This window comes from Leptonychotes weddellii, chromosome X (genome assembly GCF_054177405.1).
Source record: "Leptonychotes weddellii isolate Sample4059 chromosome X, ASM5417740v2, whole genome shotgun sequence".
Taxonomy (NCBI): Eukaryota; Metazoa; Chordata; class Mammalia; order Carnivora; family Phocidae; genus Leptonychotes; species Leptonychotes weddellii.
Window position 1 is genome coordinate 73667186 of NC_138385.1, and position 20363 is coordinate 73687548.

The 20363-nt window shown below is 38.3% G+C and overlaps 1 long non-coding RNA gene across 1 annotated transcript in view; it reads left to right on the forward strand.

Moving 5' to 3' along the window:
* Positions 1–19324, forward strand: part of LOC145717866 (uncharacterized) — a 483779-nt gene extending 464455 nt beyond the window's left edge. The window contains exons 11-12 of the long non-coding RNA XR_014141354.1: positions 1632–7103; positions 11742–19324. This is a non-coding gene — a long non-coding RNA (uncharacterized LOC145717866). The remainder of the gene's footprint in view (positions 1–1631; positions 7104–11741) is intronic.
* Positions 19325–20363: the final 1039 nt, after the last annotated feature.

Genomic DNA, 20363 nt, shown 5'->3' on the forward strand with positions numbered 1-20363 from the left:
TGCATGCCTGGCAACTAAATCAGCAAGAGTCATCTCTGCCCTGGTAAAGTTGGAACAAGACATATTTCTAGGTCTTCCATGCTGACAAGTTTCCCAAAGGTATTCACTGGAACAATTGTTGAAATTGTCCTTCCACTGTCTGTAGACACAAGCCTAAGATCCAAGCAATAAGACAAGTGGTGTATCTATGAGATTAATCCATTCATGAATTTCCTCTAGTAAATTTGAGCGGGGCATCTGCCAAGTACCACATACTGTTCCTGGGCACATAATGGGATCAAGAGTAAAGACCCCGCCAGTGCAGGCCACAAAACAACAATGTATGCTTTCGACAGTAAACAAATGAGAGTAAATAAGTGATTGTCCAATACTAGTTGTTTAGCTAGAAGACTTCTCCGGAACGGTAAGAATAGAAATGCTGTAAATAAAAATAAACAAAGTCAGTTTTGCCATTCCGGGAAATGGACAGTGGGGATATTTGCATATGGCTGCCGTGAAGCATCTTGGGAACATTTATTGGTACAGAGAAACTAATGATATCACTGCAACACCATGCCAAGAAATTTCTTCACAAATGTACAATGAGGCTTGCAGTAAATAAGCCATGAAAAGACCATATTTAAGGATAATAGAAAATGCCACAAGCTTGAAATGCTTTGGAAGACTGTGGATTTAGGAGGAGGCTTTAGGAGAATTTTCAAGAGCAGTAAACACTGATGCATTCACTACACATCTGCAGGGACTTCATTCCTCCGGACAGAAAAGTATGCTTCCCACAAATTGTGACTCTATTATTTCACCATTAACTCTAGAATTTACATAAGTACAGGATCATTGCCCAGATCCAGCACGCAGTTGGCACCATTCCAAACCTTGCAAGTAATTCTCAGGCCACTGAGGGGACCTTAACTCTGAAAGCCTGGAAATTATGCTTAATTAGTTTCCTTTTGTCATCAGTGGACAATAGATGATAAAAGGTAACATTTATACCTGTCAGGGAGAACCCACCCAGGAGCAGGCTTCCTTGGAGTCAGCACTCAGAAAGGCAATCCTTCCGAGAGAGGAGTGATAAACTATTATTTGGTTGGAAGAAGGATATGCATTCATCTCGTGGTCAGCCTGCATGCTTTCCAGATTCATGTATTAATTTGCTTCCCAAATACATGGCTTCATTTCCCCTCATCATCCTCCTGGAGTGACCTTCCCTGAATTCTTGAGTGTGGATTGAGTTTCTCATCTCTTCTTTTCTGCCACATCCATCCTTTGGCGAATGCTTATTTTTCTGACAGGGGGATTTAAGTTGTCCGCTCAGAGATGTTGTACAGAAATGGGTCTTGTGTCTGTACTGCAATATATTCTTTTGAGTTTGGCTATAAACAGATATGCCCTAAAAATCAAGACAAAAGGGCAGAAGTCATAAGTCAGCTATCCAGCTGTCCCAGGACTCCTGAAAAAGAATCATCCCAAACATGACTACGATATGGAATCTATGAAATGACTGCGTTTTCCAGTCTAATTCTTGTTCATTTGGGGGGGATTTTAACCCCCTATATCCAATGAATCTTGTTTACCAAATTAAAGATGTATCTTACGAGCCATTCAAACCTTTTCTTCCTTTTTGTCCTTTCCAGATTTGAGGCCTGGAAGGCATGCTGGATTAGGAGGACCTTCATGAATCTGATGACCATTGGAGCCTTAACAAATCACCATGCCTTTAATGATAAAGTAGGAGAAGGAAGTCTTTAATTGGCTTCCAGTTGCCATCATGAAGATCTCTTATTTACAGGTAGTTCTAAGCGTGCATAGGAAGTGAGATGTGACTGGTCTGTAGTTAATGAAAGGTTTTAATTCCAAAATTACAGAATTCAATAATGTCATGGGGTAAAAATGAGAAAAGGGAAGAAAGCCTTCCGTTTTATCATTCTAAGACATGTCAAAAGATGGGCATGTCTTCCTCTCTGTTTATCTCATCCAGAATAATTTCTACAAACCCTTTCCCTCTCTGTTCTCCCTGACCACCTCTAAAATGTGCTCCGCATACCTAGGAAAAGACATCTATTTTCCAAGTTCCTGTTTTAATGCATAAAACTACATGTTTGATGTTCCCTTCATTTTTATAAGATTTTAGTGATATTCATATTAACTTCCTAACACATCTGTATGATTTTTCAATGGCTGAGATGATCCTAGTAAACCCAACACATTCCCAATAAGGACAGTAATTTTAGCTGAGATCAAAGGATACATTTTACATGTCTTGATTAATATGTAGTTGACCGAGGCAGTACATATCCTACTTTTTCAAGGGAATCGAAGATTTCAAGCCTCTTGTATGTATTTTTAAGTAATCTAACCTGCTTGAGGTTTATTTTTTCTTGGTAACCATGTTCTCAGCTCAGTCTGAGATTTTGAACATAAATGATGATTTTTGAGAAAATCATAAGGTGAACCTCTTGGGTAAGAACAGAGGAATCTGCCAAGGATTGAATTGCTAATTGCACCCAATAACACAAAAGTCTGGTATGCCTGGGTTTCTAATGGGTACCCAACACTGTCCCAGTTTTTTCTCCAAATACGATACCAAGGATGGAACATCAATTTCCTATTATGAATGCTGTGGTTGCTGCTGTGCGTGCTCTGATCACATCAGGCTTCTAAAGAGGGAAGTGTGAGATGGAGGTTGGAATTTAAATGGTTATATCACCTCCCAACACCAGTCCCTTCATTTTCTGTGGTTGCAGCCCACAACTTGGTACCATCTTTAGGATTTCACTGAGCCTGAGCATCTTCTTCCTCCCTTCCTCCATCCCTGTGTCCCAGATCAACTGATTTTTCTACTGGGGCATTTTTCACTGATACAATGGATATAACTGGGGAGTCTTTGATGGAAGAACTTGAAAGAGTCATTAACTTCATTTTGCTTCATTTGTTTTCCAAGTCAAAGAATCCCAAAGAGAACTACTGTGAAAAATAAGAGCATCTTAATTGACTGCCTTAAAGCTATGCATTTCAGACATCACAGAGGCTGAGCTCTCCCTTGAGGATGGATGGATACGAAAATTCAACTATTATCTAAGGTTGGAGTCTTGTGCCCCCTACCCACCGCCCCAGCCTGTGCTCAGGTCTGCCCTATTCCTCTCACCTCCAATCTTCTGCCTTTGAGCATTGAGTCTTTGCAATTTAGAACCCTCCCTTTTCCTAGGAATTGAAGATTTCAGGCTTCTCTTGTGAGTATTTTAAAACAATCTTATCTGCTTGAGATTTACTTTTTCTTAGAAATTTTTAGCTTGAGTAGGAGTCAAAGAAGAGTCCACCTAAATAAGTAGTATTTTACCATTTGCTTAATTAACTCATGGCATCTTTTCCATTGGGTTCAAACACAGGTTACACTATTTACCAGCTGGGTGACCTTCAGCAAATTACTTAACTTAATTCCTTATTTATATCATAAGGATAGTAATAATACCTACCTCCTAATATTATTGTAAAGTTTAAATGAGTTGATAGGTTTAAAGTATTTAAAATGGTGATGGCCATATGGTAAACTCAATATTTGTTAGTGATTGTTATTATTACTAATAGGGCTATCATTTCTAAAGTTCAAGATAAAAGTTGGTTTTCAGGGTACTAGCTTTTTTGATATTAACAAAAACTATGAACATAGGCTATCTACCTATATGAAAAATAAAATATGCACTAATATTTTAATTTGTGTTCAACATTTTTTATAAAAGAAAGAAGATATAAATGAAGTTTTCTAAAGCAAGATCTTAGGAAATGAAACACAAGGCACTTTTATTTGTAGGAAAGGATGACGATAGATTAGTTAGAAAAAATTACACATAAAAAGGGTTTAGTGTAGTTACCAAATGCTTAGGATTGTATGAGATAAGAAAGTTGTGTAGGTTATTAATGCAGAGTTTAGTGTGTGTGTGTGCACATGCATCAGGTAAGTGTTAGCTAAACATGGGCAAGACAATAACTATTGCCAGGTACTTTCATACTTGATCTTGCTCCACAGTGACACTGTGAGATCCTTGGTTATAGATAAAAAATCTAAGGCCTAAGTAGGCTAGGTCTTTAAACACAAATCTTCTGAATCTAGTATTCATTACTTTAGATTGAAGTCTGGTGCTCTTTAGACTCTACAATAATTATACCCATATTGGGCACAGGGGAGAGAAAAGAAGAAGATAGACATGGTCCCTGCCTTCTTGAAGCTTCCAATTTAACGAAGAAGACAAACTTCAAAAAAGTAATTAGAAGTGTTAAAAAAAAATTAAGAGAACTTCTAGGTAGCTAAAGGCAGTGGTGGCCACAAAGCTATCAGTCTCCCACTATATCTCCCCCAAACAAGATGGGAAATGTAAACCTACACAAAAACCAAGCCTTCAGCATGACTTGAAGACATAAAATGCCAAAGCTTCAAAGAAAGTGTAGATAAAAAAAATAGAAATTTCCAGATCCTAGTGCAGTCTTCCATGCTGCCACCTCCCATGTGCCAGCCACAAGGCAAAAAGAGAAAAACTGTGGGAAAGATAGGAGAAGGCTAGGGAGGGGGCACAGAACTGATCCAACATCAGCCTCAGAAAGATTAAGTCTACCTTAGTCTGAATATTCTAAGAAAGCATCTGAATAGATCAGAGCACGGATTACAAGGGAAGGAATCCAAAAGTCCTTATGGTTTAAGATTGCCCTTAAGGGGGCAATCTTTGAAACACATAGCTTCTAGAAGAGAAAAAAAAGCAATAAAAGAGAAACTCCCCTTGGCAATTAGGTGGTGAAAAGGAAAAGAGCTAAAGGGGGAAATGCAGGGTCCTACAGGATAGAAGAAAAATATAAAACCAGAGGACATGTAGCCTTTCTAACCCCTACCCACACAAACAAACAGATCTGCTTAAAGTGTCTGGACTTTGTTATGGAGAGAGAAAGGACATCACTAAACTAGGAATCTTACGAAATACTCCAATACCCCAAAAAATGAACAAAAGGAAAATCAGCAAATCCACCTAGAACTGTTTTAAAAAATCAGAGAACAAAATTTCACCCACATGTGGATAAGTTTCCATAGGAAAAATAACCATATAGCAGAAGAAAATGGTAAGAAAAATATAATCAAACATACATTTGAGAATATGAAAAACCACTGTGTAAGAAATTTAAAAACTAAGAAAGGAGGGGTGCGTGGGTGGCTCAGTCAGTTAAGCGTCTAACTCTTAGTTTTGGCTCAGGTCATGATCGCAGGGTAGTGAGATCAAGCCCCATGTTAGGCTCGTGATCTGCAGGGAGTCTGCTTGAGATTCTCTCCCTCTCCTTCTCCCTCTGCCCCTCCCTCCACTTGCTCTCTCTCTCTCTCTCCCTAAAATAAATAAATAAATCTTTTTTAAAAACTAAGAAAGGAAAGAATAATAAAAAAAAACCAGGGAGATAAGAAAAGACAGTTGACTTAATTCATGAAAGAATTAAAGAAAAGACAAAATTATCTCAGAAATAACCAATTGTAAGGTACCCAAGGAAGAATAGATTCAAGTGAAATTTAATAAGGGACAATGAAGAAAGACAAGCAAACAACCAAGATAATGATAAGGAGATAAAGAAAGAAGTAAAATTGATCATAGAGAAAGTAGGAAAAATGAATGACAGAAAAAGTGAGAATAATTTTATATTATCAGAGGCTACCTACCACAGTGAGTTAAACCCATTCACCAAATTAGAGCCTGTGAGAGATTTTGAACCAGAGGCACCTAGCTTGTCCATACCAGGATTTACACGCCATAGAGACTGTCAGATTAAAAAAAATTGTTTGTGGTTTTAAGCCACTAAATTTTAGGGTAATTTGCTATATAGCAATAGATAGTGAATACAGATTTTTGTACTTGGATGTCTGGTACTGCCATAACAAATAACTAAAATATGCACATGGCATTGAAACTGGGCAGTAAATTTTGAGGAGAGTACTAGTGAATGTTTAAAATGCCTTGAACACACTAAAACTTTGGACTTTGAGGAAGATGCTAGTGAGGGCTCAAGAGAAAGTAAGAAAAATGTTATTGGCAACTTGAAAAAAGGAGGTTCTCGTGATGTAGTAACAGAATGTAGCTGTTGTCTGCAGTTTGGGGAAAGTAGAAAATGTGCCTAATGAACTGGGTCATCTACCTAAGGCTGTTTCTAAAATGTTGAAGGTGCCACCTGGTTGCTTCTTGATGTTTATAATAAAATGTGAGAGGAGAGAATAAATTGAAAGACTGCTTTTAAAAAGGAGCCAGGATTTATGGTTTTGAAAATCCTCAGCCCCTACAAAGGCAAATAATTTTAAAATTAGGAAATGGCTTCGGAACAAAGATCAAATCCAGGGCACTTCTAAGAAAACATTGTCTAAAAATGAAGCCAAGGGTATGGCTGTAAAATCCCTTGTTAATACTTAAGAAATATCAGAAATATAGATCCTTAGAATTATTTCAGTCATACACAAGACCCTTTAAAGAGATTAAGGTTATACCTCACAGGTCCTTTAAATCAAAACCTTAAGGTTGTTGTCCCACAGCCCACTCTGCAGTAGCACATGGTAGAGAAGGATTTATCTCAAAAAGATTTGTACATGTGGCTTTTCTCTAATGGAGTGAATCCCACTGAAATTTACAGAAGATCCATATAGTTAATGAGAAAACTATATCAGCAAAAACACTGCCAGTTTGGATATAAGGGACAGATAGAAAACAAAATGAAAAGAGGCCCTTGGATTCTTAAATTCTACTGGAAGCTAGCAGGCTGAGACAAATCATTCAGCTGCAAATGCTGACTCAGAGGGTAAACCCAAAAGCTGACAAATAGCATCAAGAGCCCAAGCCTAATCAAGGAATATCCAACACTTGCTGGCTAGGTTCCAGGATTTCTGTGGACCAATGACTCCTTTGTGTTTCCAGTCCCCCCACCCCTTTTAAATAGGAATATGAACAATGTTTATCCTATGCCTGTCCCACAGTTATATGTTCGGTGTGTTGTGGGGAAGGCACATGTCTCTTTAAATTTACAGATCTGTAGAACGAGGAACTACACCCAAGTTGCTGCACCTGCACTGGATTTAGATGATGAACTTCTTAACTGTGAGTTGATACAGTAATGGTTTGTAAATTTTGAGGACCTTGACAGGGGGTGAGTGTACTTTGCATATGAAAGGGAAGTGAATCATTGAGGGCAAGAGGGCAGACTGTGGTAGGCAGCCTCTCAGATGTTCCCAAAGATCCCTGTTTCCTCTGGATACTAAACTTATAACCAGTTTCTAATGAATAGTATATAGTAAAAGTAAAGGGATGTCACTTCCAAGATTAGGTTATAAAAAGATTATGGCCTCTGTCTCCCTTGCTCTCTGTCACTTGTTCTGAGAGAAAACAGCTGCCATGTCATGAGCTACCCTATAAAAAGGCTCACATGGTAAGGAACTGGAACCTCTAAACAACAGCCAGCAAGGTCTTAGGGCCTGAAAACAGTTACAAGAACTTGGAAGTGAATTCTCCCCCTTGAGGTGACCATGGTCCTGGCCAGCAACTTGAATGCAGCCTTGTGAGAGACCATAAGACACAGGATCCTAGCTAAGGAACTCTGACTCCTGACTTATGGAAACTGTGTATAATAAGTGATTGTTGCTTTGAGCTGCTAAGTTGTGAAGTCATTTGTTTTTTTTTAGCAACAGATACCTAACACTCATTTATTAAAAGAAAAATATTTTTAATGTTCTTAGAAAACACTACCCAACTATATGCCATGGACATGAGACATACCTACAACTATGTGATTCAGAAAGCCAAAAACTGAAGGAATAAGGTATATTAAGCAAATGGAAACAAAAAGAGAGCAGGCATAGAGATTCTGATATCAGGCATAGTTTAATTCAAGCCCCAAAACATCAAATGTGACTAAGGACATTTTTTGTGCTAAAAGCCATCATACAAAATGAAGATACAATGAAATGAACATTTATACACTAAATGACATAGCGACCACATTTAGGAAACAAAAACCATCATATATGCAAGAAAACATACATAGACACACACTAATAATAAAAGACATTACTATAATACTCAGTACAAGACAGATTACATGGACAAAAGATATGTAAGGAGATAGAATCCCTGAACAACATAATAAGGTAGATTTTAGGAATGTATATAGAATTGAACATCTTTTTTTAAAAGATTTCATTTTTAAGTAATCTCTACACAAAACATGAGGTTCATACAACCCGGACATCGGGTGTTGTGTGCTTTACCAACTGAGTCAGCCAGGCGCCCCTACAACTGCACATCTAGATGTACATTCTGCTCAAGTATCCATGAGACATTGACAAAATATGACCATATATTAGGTCCCAAGGAAAACATCAGTAATTTCCATTTTATAGAAATATTACAAATAACATATCTGATCACAGCACAATAAAACTGGAAATTACTGAGTGCCTGGGTGGCTCAGTCAGATAAACGTATGCTTTCAGCTCAGGTCATGATCCTGGGGTCCTGGGATCTAACCTTGGGTTGAGTTCCCTGCTCAGCAGGGAGCCTGCTTCTCCCTCTCCCTCTGCCCCTCCCCCTGCTTGTGCTGTCTCTCTGTCTCTCTCTCACAAACAAATTTTATTTATTTGCAGGGGAGGGGGAGCAGCAGGCAGAGGCAGAGGGAGAAGCAGGCTCCCCACTCAGCAAGGAGCCCGACATGGGACTTGATCCCAGGACCCTGGCATCATGCACGACCTGAGCCAAAGGCAGACCCTTAACTGACTGAGCCACCCAGGTGTCCCAATAGACAAAATCTCTTTAAAAAAACTAGAAATTACTAACAAAACAAACAAATAAAACAAATTGGTTCTTCCACCTGGAAATGAAAAAGCCTTCTATCAAACAACTCCTGGGTGAAGGGGAAACACAGAATGAAATTACAGAATCTTTAAAAAAAAAGATAATGAAAACAGTACATATCAGAACCTATGGGATATATTTAAAGCAGTGATTGCAGGGAAATTCATAGTTTTTAAAACAACTAGGAAAAGAATAAAGTAAACCAAAAGAAAGCACAAGAAACTATAAAGATGAAAGCAGAGGTGGAGAACAGGAAACATGACCTTAAAAGCAGAGATTGAGAATAGAAAGCAATAGACCTCATTAATAAAACAAAATCCAATTGTTTAAAGAAAAATAACAAAACAGACACATCACTAGCTAACTTATTCGAAAACAAAAAAAGATAAAGCACAGATATATAAAATAAGAAATGACAAGTAGCGACTAACCATTGAAACAGAAGATAACAAATTTTTTTTTTAATCATGAGACTACTTCAGAGACCTCTATAGAATTTGAATTCGAAAATCTAGATCAAATGGATAATTTCCTATGGAAATATACATTACCAAAATTTACTCCATTAGAGTTAGAAAGACCAATTTCCATTAAAGAAATAGAGAAAATCGTTAAGGAACTACCCCACAAAAAAGAGCAAAGCCTAGATGTTTTCCCAGGGAGATTTTATCAAACCCTTAAAGAAGATACTTTCAGTGCTCTCTATATTGTTCCAGAGCCTTGGGAATAACAGAAAACATCCTAATTCCATTCATAATGCAAAACCTGATAAAGACATTACAAGAATGAAAATTACATGGCAATATCACTCAAGAATATAAATACAGAAACAACAACAACAAACTACAAACAGACAGATAAAATACTAGCAAAAAAACCCCAAAGATTACAGTAAGAAAGTAATATACCATGACCGTGTGGGATTTATTCCAGGAATGTGGGTCACTATTAAGGAACCAGTTAGTGTTATACACCAGATTACTATATTGACGAAAACAACCCCACACAATTATCTCCACAGATGCTGAAAAAGCCACTGACAAAATCTAACAACCATTTATGCTAAAGCCTCTCAATAAAGTAAGAATCAAAGAATCAAAATAAGAACCAAAGAATCTTAGTTACTCTCTTAACTAAGGTACATATACCTTAGTTCTAAAACCAGTGTCTTACTGAATGGGGAAATACTGAAAACATTTTCCATTCATAGCAAAGCCACGAAACAAACGAGATCCTGAGAGATGGAAGGATGTCCCACTCTCTTTTGACCACTTCTGTAATTCAAAATTGCAAACTGGAGTAAAAGTTCCCTCACTGGTGCCTCTCCTACTTGGGGCCCACGTAGACAGCAGTTAGAGACAAAGTGCACAAGCTCTGTAGTGGATAGTAATAACAATGGTTCTTAATGGCTTTGCTTGTGGAAGTACTGAGAGAAGCCATTTTGACTCATTGTGAGATGAGGGAAAAGGACAAAGCAGGAGAAAGGTAAGGATGGAGCGCTAGGGAGGGAGAAAGGATGAAAGAGAGCTAGCAGTGAGGACATCTGGGGCGGAATGTCTGACCAGGACATGGGACAGTGATAAGCAATAATGTCAGGTCACTTCACTCCAGTGAAGGAATCCACAGTTGGCTCAGCAAACTGGATTTTCACACAGTCTAGCAAGGTCCACTTTCCTTTTGAAAGCCTCTCACAGCGATAAACAAGCTGTCTGCAAAAATGAGCTATTCTGATACCTTTGCCAGGCAGTGTTGCCTGAGGCAAAGCCCTGTGATTCTGGAAGAGTGGTGGGGCTTGATCACATATCCCTCCTAATCTCCTTCTGCCTATCCTCAGAGGTAGACCTGTAGCAACTGAAGTAGGAAGACAATGAAATTATGTGTCGCAATATTCTACCGCAGAAGAGAAGATGGCACTGTTTGACCTACATTTTTTATGTTTCTCCGTACCATTCATCCTTTCCTAACATAATATATAATTTACTTATTTATTCTGTGTATGGTTTATTATCTATTTCCAGCCACTAGAATGTGAGCTCCATGGGAACTGGGGGGTTTTATTTCATTTTTTTAATTAATTTATTTATTTATTATTTATTTATTTATTTATTTATTTATTTTGAGAGAGAGTATGTGGGTGGGGGGCAGAGGGAGAAAGAGAATTAAAGAATTAAACAGGTTCCATGTCCCAGCATGGAGCCCAACGTGGGGCTCGATCTCATGACCCAGAGATCATAACCTGAGTGGAAATCAAGAGTCAGATGCTCAACCAACTGAGCCACCCAGGCGCCCCTGGGGGTTTTATTTTTGACCCAGCTGTAACCTGGGGCCTAGATCACTCCATGTCTGGCCCAGAGAAGCTCTTTGGCATCATTTGCTGAATGATGGGTGGTGTGACTCCTTCCCAGGGAATGAGGCAGTTCTAGTGTCAGCATCCAGGACCACGGCCAATGTTGTGCCCCCCAGAGTATGATTTGGGGCATCATCCTTGACTGTGGGGCTTCCAAGCCTCATCAAGAGTTTCCAAAAGCTCTATGATACCCCTTCTCATAAATTCCTTAATTTCACCAGACTTTGTTGGTGTAGTTGATACCACTTTTGAAAGGGTACAAATATACACCTGAAATAAATCAGAATGAAAATGTCATTTAACTCAGGTTTCCTCAAAAACTCTTATTTAATTCATTAAACTGAAAATAAAAAATGGTTCAGTATCCCCCACAGTGGACAGTATCTTAGAGTTGGGTGGTCACATATCTCGTCAAAGATGGTTACCACATATCTTCTTATGCTCTTTTGCAAGGTAAATTTTCCACTTCTCCTATGAAAAGATGGAGTCTTTTCCTCCTTCTCTTGATCTGGACTGACCCTGTCACTTGCTTTGATAAATAGGATGCAGTGAAAGTGACGCTGCAGTCACACCATGCAGCTTCCCCGATGACTCTCAAAATGCTGCAATGAGACTATGGCATAAAGAAGCCCATCTACTCTACTTGAGGATAAGAACTAAGGGGCCCCGGCTAATAACCAGAACCAAAGATTAGACATGTGACATTCCAGCCAATGCTCCGGCTAACAACAGTTGTACAAGTGAGCTCAGGTGAAACCAACGGAGGGACTCTTCTGCAAATTCACAAAGTGGTGAGAAATAATATTTTGTTATTTCAAATTGTGACATTTGGGGGTGGTTTGTTATTGAAGGGGATGAGTATATGCCACCCCAAAATACGCTGCTTTGGCTTAAGGATTATTTTGAGCTGAAGACGATTGAAAATCAAGCAATCCAGAAAGAAGCCTTCTCAGAGCTTTCTTTATCTACCTAAAAGCAGAGCCCCCTGAAAAGAATTCAAAAGAACTCAATTGTCATAATTCCTTACCCAGGAACAAGAGACAAGTCAGCACCACACCCAAATACCAAACAGACATTGTCACAAGACTATTATATCTATCTCCCATCTAGTCTCCTAAGGATCCATTTATCTTTCCAAACAGTTGAACTTTTTCGCTTTACCTAAGTGCCTTTCCTACCCCTCCCATCACCTATTAAGATGGCATATAAGCCCCAGTTCTAACCACCCCTTTGATTTACTTATCACTGAGTACTCTTGCAAGTATGCAGCATTGCAAATGTAAATGAACTTGTTTTCCTCTTGTTAATGTGCCTTTTGTTAGTTTAATTCACAGGCCTCAGGTACTGAATATAAGAGGGTAGAGTAAAAATCTTTTCCTCCCCTATATTATGCAGCAATAGAGAAGTGGTATAAGCAGAAATACAACTTATCAGAGCCAGAGCCGGCATATCTTTGGGGTTTTTTTTCCCAGTATTTTTAAGGCAAACAGGTATTAGTTGTTCCTGGTCAGCTAAATCATACGGTGATGGTGGGACCGAATCAGCTGAAATTTCACAAACATAATAACAGTGGAGATAGTTTTTGTTCATTGGGGACAAATTACCTATTTTATTATCTAAATTTTAAACCCTTTATTATGCCTCCCAAGAAGATGTCTGGTTGAGAAAACAAATCACAAAAGAAAAACTAACAGAGAGCACAACTTAAAAGAAAAATGGAGTGATTTTTTTTCAACACAAAAGTCAGAAAAATAGAACATTTAAGTATTGAACAAGACATTTTAAAATAAATCATGAGGCGGTGACTTTTGAGCATAGACTTAAAGGCAGTGAGAAAGTTTAGATGTAGTTATCTGGGAGAAGAGCATACCAGATGGAGGGGTTAGCAACTACAAAGGCCCCAATTACCCAATGCACCTGTTAGATCCTTAGTATGATTGGCTCATGATATCCATTTATGGTGAGAACAGTGTAGAATAGCACAGCTGAAGATAAGGTAAACTTGAATGAATCTCTTACTTTCAATATAAAAAGGGATAAAATTGGACTGATAGAAAAGCAGCTTGTCCTTCACTTCTTTTTTTAAAAAATGTATTTATTAGTGAGAGAGAGAGAGTGCGTGCAAGCAAGTGCACATGGGGGAAGGGGCAGACAGAGAATCTTCAAGCAGACTCCCTGCTGAGTGCTGAGCCTGACATGGGGCTCCATCCCACGACCCATGAGATCATGACCTGAGTTGAAACCTTCAAGAGCCAGAAACTTAACCAACTGAGACACCCAGGCACCCCTGTCCCTCACTTCTAATAAACAAATGTTAAATACTTAAGAGGGTATCAGTTTAAATATGTCTTTGTCCAGAATCTGATTCTAATCTATGTTTTTAACTCAAATCACTCCCCCGTAATTTGAGTCTAGCCCCACACCTCTTGTTCTGAGCCCCCATAAGTGTGAAAGCAGGTAAAACTAGCAACACCATATGCAACTGGAATCTCAAATATCAACTTATTCTGGGGGATCTGGGATTTAAGGGTTGTTGCCTCATATCCTGAAAAAAAAAAGGCCCAGAGTGTTACATTGCCTTTTACATACTGTAATAAATAATCCAGTAGAACTATAGACCTGACTTCTTGTTCACTACTAGACACACATTTAGGTCATTTTAAGAATGTTCTCCTCTAATATTTAATGCTTTAATGGGCTTAAAACCTGAAATAATGGCTTTTAAAAAGAAATTACCTTAGATAATTTCATTATGTGAAAATATATGCTATGTTGAAAATTTCAAAGATACATATAAACTGAATGCAATTCTGCTACTGAAAGATACATACTGTTTGCACTTTATATTATTCCATTCTTTTTCTTTTTTTTTTAGAGAGAGAGATCAAGCAGGGTGGGGAGGAGGGGCAGAGGGAGAGGGAGAGAGAGAATCTTAAGCTCCACTGGGTGTGGAGCCTGACACAGGGCTCGATCTCATGACCCTGAGATCATGACCTGAGCCGAAATCAAGAATTGGATGCTTAACCGACTGAGCCACCCAGGCGCCCCAGCTATATTATTCCATTCTTGAGCATATCCTTATAAATAAATGTATGATAAAATGAGCTCAAACACTATGCACTATTTTGTAATTCATTGTCTTACTTCATTGATATGTCATGAAATTCTACCCTTGTCAATAAATATATGCCTTTATTATCATTTTTAATGGCTACACACTAGTTCCTTATTTAGCCAGTACCCTATTATTGTTTGATTCTGTAAATACACAATGGTTACCGTAAGATTATTTCCATTTTATATCCATGACTATGTCTCAAAGATCAGTTTCTGAAAATGGTTTAAGGCGACAAATATTATTCACATGCACTGTGGCACATTGCTTCGCAGACTCCATTTTGCCACACCCCCAAAATTTGTTTTAATTTAGAACTAAAATTTCTTTTTTAGAATTCAGAATTCTTAGAATTCTTTTTAATCACTGCCAACCCCATAGGGAACATATTGTGTCTAAATTTTAAAATTTGGAGTTTTGATTACTAGTGTTGATAAACAGTTTCCCACAGATATTAACAATAATTTCATAATACCATTTGATATCCAAGTCCAATTAAGATTGTCGCAACTAGGGGCACCTGGGTGGCTCAGTTGTTAAGCATCTGCCTTTGGCTCGGGTCATGATCCCAGGGTCCTGGGATCGAGCCCTGCATCAGGCTCCCTGCTCTGCGGGAAGCCTGCTTCTCCCTCTCCCACTCTCACTGCTTGTGTTCCCTCTCTCACTGTGTCTCTCTCTGTCAAATAAATAAAATCTTAAAAAAAAAAAAAAGATTGTTGCAACTATCTCTATAATGTCTTTTATGGTAATTTTTTTTCAAACCAGGGTCCAGTTACAATTTATGCATTGCATTTCACTGTTCATGCCCCTTCCCATGTTCATTTTTATAACATTGGTTATTGAAGATAGTTGGATTGCAAACTGGCCCCCATACCAAGAAGAGGGAGAGAGCAAAGAAAAAGGCAATCCACTCCAGATTGGTAGGTGGCAGATTTCATAAGCAAAGGCACTTACATGTGAGGCTTGCCTTGGGCGGCTACAAGAAGAGTAGATCCCCACACCCACTTGCCAGAATCTTAAAAATTTATATAGGAGGGACACCTGGGTGGCTCAGTCGGTTAAGCGTCTGCCTTCAGCTCAGGTCTTGATCCCAGGGTCCTGGGATGGAGTCCCACATCAGGCTCCTTGCTGATCAAGGAGCTTCTCCCTCTGCCTCTGCCTGCCGTTCCCCTTGCTTGTGCTCTCTCCCCCTCTCTGTCAAATAAATAAATAAAATATTTTTTAAAAAATTATATAGGGGCCTTAACAGGGTTCAGTCATATACACATTTGAGATAGTCTCAATAACACCTTACTCTCTCAAGGTTATGTTCTTGAAGTAACCCCTAGTGTGAGGACTGTGGGTAGAACATATATTCCAAAGACAGGGGAGGGAGTGAGGAGCCTCTGATTGCCCAGCTCCAGCTCCAGGTCACAGGTCAATCTGCAGTCATGTCCTCTTGGTGACCTCCTCTCACAAACATTCTAGGCCAGCTGTCCTCTAGAAGGTCCCACATGGGGGCGCCTGGGCGGCTCAGTCGTTAAGCGTCTGCCTTCGGCTCAGGTCATGATCTCAGGGTCCTGGGATCGAGCCCCGCATCAGACTCCCTGCTCCGCGGGAAGCCTGCTTCTCCCTCTCCCACTCCCCCTGCTTGTGTTCCCTCTCTCACTATGTCTCTCTCTGTCAAATAAATAAATAAAATCTTAAAAAAAAAAAAAGAAGGTCCCACATGCTTCATTTGTCTGATTGTTTCTTCATGGTGTAATTTAACTTGTCCTCTCCCAGTCTGTGATATAGATAAAACATTTAATCTAGAGGCTTGGTTAAATGATGCTCTGTATTTCGTGTGCATGATATCAAGAAGCTTATAATTCCAGGTTGTCCCGCTGTTATTGGATGCTAAGTTTGATCACTTGGTTATGGTAAAGGATTATCAGTTTCTCCATTGTGAAAGTACATTTTTCCCCCTTTGCAATTTGTAAGTAGTCTGCGGGCTAACACGTTGACTAGCACCATGCAAATATTCTGTTCCTTAATAACTTATCTAATAGTCTTCATATCCACTGATGATCCTTCCTGAATTATATATTACATTGGGGATTGCAAAATGATGGCTTTATAATTTTATCATTCCTTTTACACTTCCTAGTGGGCATACTTTTCAAAGAAGCACCTTTCTTTCTCTTTCTTCATATTGTTATGGGCTCTTGTACTTTTAGTTATTCGTTTTGCTAAAATAAATTGCTGTTATTTAAATTTTTTGATGCTAAAACTGTCCCACTTTGGGCTAGCAGAAGCCCTTTCAAGCCAGCTCCTGCATCTTTTTGACATGATCCCATTTGTCTTTGAGCATTTTCTAGTTTTCTAGTACAGTGAGATGTTCTTATGCTCACCTTGCACCTTCCTGCCTCAGATCTGGAAACTGCCATCTGTGGAAAGAGAATTCCAGGTTGGAGGAACATCAAGTGCAAAGATCCTGGGGTAGAACCATGCTAATCATGTGAGAGAAGTACAAAGGAGAGCGATGTCACTGGAATAGAGTTAGTAGGGGAGAGGGGAAAGAGAGGGGTCAGATCTTGCAGGGTAGGTCTTGTAGATCAGGGTAAAGGTTTCAAGTTTGACTTTCAGTGAATGAGAAGCCATTGAATATTTTGAATAGAGGAGTAATTTTATCTAACTTACCTTTAATGGGATCCCTTTGGTTTCTTTGTGGACACTAGACTGGGCTTGAGGGTAGGGTGGTCGAAGCAGAGACACTAGTTAGGAATATATTTTATTTCTTTAGGGGAAAGATGAGGTGGCTTTGACAAATGATTGGTTGATCCTAAATACATTTTGAGGCTAAAGCAAAGAAGTTGTGGGATATAGGAGAAAGAAAAAAGCTAAAAAAGTTAGACATTTATAAAAATTAGCAGGATCATGAAAAGTAAAATTACAGAAGGGGCTTAAATAAATAAACAGCAAATGTTTAATGTGAATAAAACTGAATTACTTCAGGGAAGAATCAGGTAGCACTTATTATTTGCAGCTCTGCAATACAATAAATATATGTTTGGTCTTTGTCCTTGTTTCCTGGCACATCCCTCCTAAAATCCTTGGAATCTCCTGAGTGATAAGTGTGTCTTTTGTATGTTAATGAGATGACTGCTGCTTCATCATTCCACACCCCTTCCCCCCCTTGCTCTGCATGTCTCTTCCATCTGGCTGTTCCCGAGGTGTATCCTTTATAATCAACTGGTAATAGTAAATAAATTGCTTTCCTGAGTTCTGTAAGTTGTTCTAGCAAATTATTGAACCTGAGGTGGGGGGATCATGGGAGCTCCCAGTAAGTAGCCAAGTGAGACAGAAGTGTGGGTAATTGGGCGATCCAACCCTTGCAACTGGTGTTTGAAGTGGGGGCATTCTTATGGGACTGAGCCCTCAACCTATGGGGTCTTCACTAACTGTGGGCAGTTAGTATCAGAATTGAATTGCATTGTTGGACACCTAGTTGGCGTCAGAGAGTTGGACGAGTGGGGTTGGAACAGACATCACAAATTTGGTGTCAGGAAGAAAAAATGGAATTGGTCATTCCTTTTTCAGAGCATAAGTTCTGGCTTCCAGAACTTATGGGCAATAGGAACTTGCAAATTTGAGCTGTTGCTGTTTTTCAACTTAAGTGTCCTCCTGTGTCTGTCTTTGCAGCTCAAATTTGGTCCAGATCAGTATTTATCAGTTACTAGTTTACATGTATGACAAATAGTAATTTCCAATTCAGTTTTTAACATTTTTAAGAAATGTAAAATACATAAAATAAAGAACACAAATCATAAGTTTTAGCTCAAGAAATAATCACAATATGAACTACCATCTATTGTTATTATTATTATTATTATTATTATTAAGTAAGCTCCACACCCAATGTGGGGCTTGAACTCACGACCCTGAGATCAAGAGTTGCATGTTCTACCAACTGAAGTACCCTAAACTACTGTCCAGATCAAGAACTAGAACATGATCAGCACTCCCTAAGTGATCTTTGTGCCCCCTCTCAGATGTTAACTCCGCTTTCCTCCCTAAAGGCAACCATTGTTTTAATATCCAACCCCATAGATTAATTTTGCCTGTGTTTGAATTTTATATAAATTGAATCATACATTATGTACTCTTTTATGTCTGGATTTTTTTTTTTGCCCAACATTATATTTATGTGAGTAATTCATCAGTATCATTGCACATAACAGTAGCTCATTAATTTTTATTGCTGTAGTTTGTATAAATACACTCAATTCATTTATCCACTCTACTGATGGATATTTGAGCTGTTTCCTGGATTTGGCTATTGCAGTAATGCTGCAATGAGCATGAATTTTGATGCACAGATACATATTTTTCTTTGGGTATATATCTAGGAATTAAATTATTGGATTATAGGATATGTGGTACATAGTAAAAACTACTTTTCAAAAATGGCTGTATAAATTTATAGTAGTATCAGCAATATATAAGGATTCTAGTTGCTCTACATCCTCACAATACTTGCTATTTTTATTCTTCATTTTAGCCATTCAGTAGGTAGACAGTGGTATCTAATTGTGGTTTTAATTTGCATTTTTGATAACTAATATTAGGTTGAGCACCTTTTCACATATCCTTAGGAATAAAGGGAATATATGCATTTAAAGCTATAAATTCCTTTATATGCAGAGCTTTAGATGCATTTCACAAGTCAGCTTGTATTTTAATTATTATTTAGTTTGGAATATTCTCTAATTTCTATTGTAATTGCTTCTTTGATTCATTGTCTTTTGAAACTTATGTTGCTAAATTCCAAACACATGGGGATTTTCTGGTTATCTTTTTGTTAATGATGTCTGGCTTATTTCCACATACTCTGAATGAATTCATTCCTTTGAAACATAGTCCATGGCTCAACACATGGTAAATTTTAGTAAATGTTTTCTGAGCCCTTGTAAGTAATGCACAATCTATAATTGTTGGGGTCAGTATTCTACATTTGTCAAATTAGAAGAAGCAGGAAAGAATAAAACCATAAGGCTCTAGAAGATTTGTATAATATTGCACATGAGATTGACCTACTTTGGTATATATAGAAGAAACAGAAAATATTCCCGATCACAATAACACAAAAGTTGATATTAACAATAAAAGTAAAAAGAAAAAACTACCACCTCTAAAGTAAAATGCAACTTCTTTCCTGAACAACTGATGTAAGTTGGAAAAATCATTTCAAAAATAAATAAGTACACTTATATAACTGCTATATATCAGATAAAAATTAAAGCATTACTCAGAGAAAAAAATCTTAGCCCTAAATACTTATATTAATAACCAAGAAAAAATAAAAATAAATTAATCAAAGTAGGTTAGAAAAGAACACAAAATTAAACCTAGGGGAAGCAGAAAGGAAAGGAAGCAAAAGCAGAAATTGTTGATATAGAAAACGAAACTGCTATATTTAACAAATAAATCCAATAGTTTATTCTTTGAAAAAGTCAATAAAGTAGATAACATTATTGTATTAGGATAAGCTAAGCTTAGACTTTGGTCATAAACAACCCCTAAGTCCTAGTGGCTTACCACATAAATTTTATTTCTCCTGCATACAAAGTCCGCTGTAGGTTAAAAGACTCCAAGGCAACTCCCCCACCCCTCACACTACCTCAACTACTTGGGATTATGCCCCATCAACACATGCCCTCCACACTTACTGTCAGTAAGAAAGAGAATCTGGAAGCTTTCACAGGGGCTTTTCACCCTGAGCCTGGGATGTCTCCATGACTCCAAGGGAGACACATTTTATTACACTTTGAATGGGAGCACATTTGAATAGGAGCTCCTAGTCTACTACCCGAGGAATGTGAGGAGCCAGTGGGTATGGGGTAAAGGAGACATCCTCTAGCATGGCCATTTTCTTTGCTTAGGAAGTCAAACAGTGCCAGAAATAGGAAAATATTACTTCCTGACACTAGTGTTTCCTAGAAAACGATTAGAAGTGAAATTACCCCTTCCAAAGGAAGGCCTATAGAGGGCATAGTATGCACCAAAGTCATCAGGTGTGCTCGGCTAG